This window comes from Crocodylus porosus, unplaced genomic scaffold, assembly GCF_001723895.1.
Source record: "Crocodylus porosus isolate Cpor-Errol unplaced genomic scaffold, CroPor_comp1, whole genome shotgun sequence".
Lineage (NCBI taxonomy): Eukaryota > Metazoa > Chordata > Crocodylia > Crocodylidae > Crocodylus > Crocodylus porosus.
The window spans coordinates 184,595,124-184,597,919 of NW_017728886.1; the positions used below are offsets into that span (position 1 = coordinate 184,595,124).

Here is a 2,796-nt window from a genome sequence, read left to right on the forward strand (position 1 = left end):
AGAAGCCCCCTAACAAGTTCCTCACTAACCCTTGGCCTAGGTGCGCCTCCCCTGGGGCCTGAGGGGGGCCCAGCGGGGGGGTGACTGTTCCGGTCCCTGCTTAGGAAGATGGAGGCAAAGAGATCGTTAAATATGTTGGCTTATTTTTAGCCCGTCAGCTGTATTGGCACATAAGCCCATTACCCTCCCTACCCCATCATCTAGACATACTCCTGGACAGTTTAGATGCCTTTAGTTCTTAGGTATCCAGCTATTCCTATGAATTGTGTGGGGAGCCTGTTGCTATACCTTGGGCCTAAAAATTCTACTATACAGTAAATGACAGAGGTTAAATGCTGCACCACTATGTCCAAGTTCCATTGTCTTTTCATACCTCTCCCGGTTAGCTTTCAATAGGTCTGTCCACATCACAAAGTTGGAACCTGCAAACTGGTGTTTTGTTTTTGCTAGTGGTCTAGGGTTTGCCTATGATTATCTTCCTCCAAGGAGGTCAGCTTGGGTTTTTGTTTTGCTTTTGGGTTGCTGTTTTTTTTAAGCAGCTCAGGCCCACTAGTAGTGAATATGGTTAATCCTCATCCTCCAAACATTATATGTGGTAGGACATTTCAGAATACATATGCCCTGCTTCTTTGTGGGCATATGCATCTCTGGGTAAGGCACTGTCAGATTTCCTCAGAGGACAACAATACAAACGTCATTAGGGAATGAGGTAAGTACAGCCCTACATATTTACAACTGTGACTATAGAAGATGACTTGTTTCTTGATGACTGCATCTAAACTTGCAAAATTGTATTTTAATATTTTAATTCAAGTATTTAATACAAGACCTAGGGAGAAAGATTCAGCTGCTTCTAGCAACTTTAATACTGTTTTGTTAAAAGACAGTACTAGCTATTTTGAGATTACTAGTAGAACTCTTATTTCATCTGGTCATCTCTGAAATATTTCTGTAGGCAATTCCAGAGATATGCACTATGGTCTAATAAAAGAAATGACAATTGAATCCTTCTACAATGCACCCTAAATTAAGAGTAGTGACAGGAATCGATATAGGCAAATCACACTTGAAGTTTAATTTGTCATATTCTCTCTCTCTCTCAGATATCATCAGTTTTACTTGGTTTATGCAAAACATTTTTACCTCACTTTTTTAGCTGGCTCCACCTCCATAAAGTTGATTAGAGTCTGTGGCAAGACAGTGCAGACACCAGAAAAAACACTACATGCTAAAAACCTTCCTCCCTCCCCCCGGGAGGTATCTCCTGTATATTTTCAAGTTTCAAATGTCACACTGACCTACAGAGGAGGTTTCCACCTGCAGGTGTTTTTAGGCCTTGAACATTTGAGAAGCTGCAGCTGTCATCCACCTGGTGCAGGAAACATGCCAGGACTGATCCACATCCTTATAGAAGTCTTCTCATTTTTCACTGGATAGCCCTAGGATTTGATAACAAGTCACAGCTACTATCTACTTGTGGAAGAAGCCTCACTGCATTTCCTTTCCCTGCAACTCAGTGTTGCTAAATGACCCTTGACGCTGCTGCAGTTGTAGAAAATTCAGAACTGCAGTTGTGGAAAGTTCCAGGAGAACTTTTACGATCTTTTCTCTGATGCCTGATGAAGGGTGTTTGTGCCTGAAGGCTTCCAATTAAAGAACTTTTTTTTTCAAAAATCTTGTTGGTCTAATAAAAGATATCACTCTGTCCATAAGCACTGGTTGCTTATACACAAGATTAGGCATTTAAGAACTGGATCCACCATGAACGCCACATGTCCCCAGAGGCTGGGGGGGCACAGCGAGCTCCCACAGGCAGCTGTGGCACTGTTGGCAGCAAGGGATGGGGGTGGCAAGCACCAGCCAGCAGTTGGCGACCACCCACAGATGCCACTGGCAGCATCAGCAGTGGCCAGCGGCGACCTGGGATCACCTATAGACGCTGCCAGCGGTGTTGGCAGCAAGAGGGGAGGGTGGTGAGCAGTGACCGCCCACAGGCGCCTCTGGCAGCATCAGCAGTGCTTTCTGCAGGGGGTGCACGTGCACCCACATGCACCCCTTATGCATTGCCAGTGGGATCCATCCACTAAAGAGAGAGCTGTTTAATGCAAACAGTAAGTTGGGGGGCAGGATGGGGGTTTTAAACCTTACCTCTTTCTGAGACTTAAGAACCTTACTCCAGACTCCCTCTACCTGAACCTTTTCAGTTTTTGAACGAAAAGCTTAGGTACTTAATTCCAGGAAAAGTGGGCCAGTCCTCTACTGCAAAAGACAACTGGAAAAGAAGCCATCCTTCACTTCCCCTTCCATATCCAACAGCTATCCTGGGAGAATGCCCAAAGACTAATCTAATGAATAAAAGTAGGAGCAATTATTACACCAGCGGCAACTGTGTTTTGCCAAGGACCATTTCAGTAACCAATCTCTGAGCACTCCTGATTTGTGAATCTTGTTAGGGCTTAGGTGTGAGATGATAGCTGTCCAGGCATAGGCACCTTTGAACATGTCTATCAGTAAAACTTAAAATGGCAGAATCATGGGAACCTATGGATTGTAGGCATTACCAAGGTTAGGTGATAAAAAGAGGATATATGCTACATTTATTCAAATAGAAGATGACCCCCCCCCAATAATTAGATTCTATACATAGAATCATAGAATCAGGGTCGGAAGGGACTTTGTAGATCTTCAAGTCCGACCCCCTGCCTGGGCGGGAGAAAAAGACTGGACTCAAATGAGTCCAGCCAGGTAGTCATCAAGCCTCTTCTTAAAGACCCCCAGGGTAGGAGCCAGCACATG

The 2,796-nt window shown here is 44.6% G+C and overlaps 1 long non-coding RNA gene across 2 annotated transcripts in view; it reads left to right on the forward strand.

The window, feature by feature from the left end:
- LOC109317722 overlaps nt 1–2,796 on the forward strand; it is a 35,878-nt gene that overhangs the window by 32,187 nt on the left and 895 nt on the right. For both annotated transcript variants that reach the window (XR_002103104.1, XR_002103102.1), the window contains exon 3: nt 1,438–1,573. This is a non-coding gene — a long non-coding RNA (uncharacterized LOC109317722). The remainder of the gene's footprint in view (nt 1–1,437; nt 1,574–2,796) is intronic.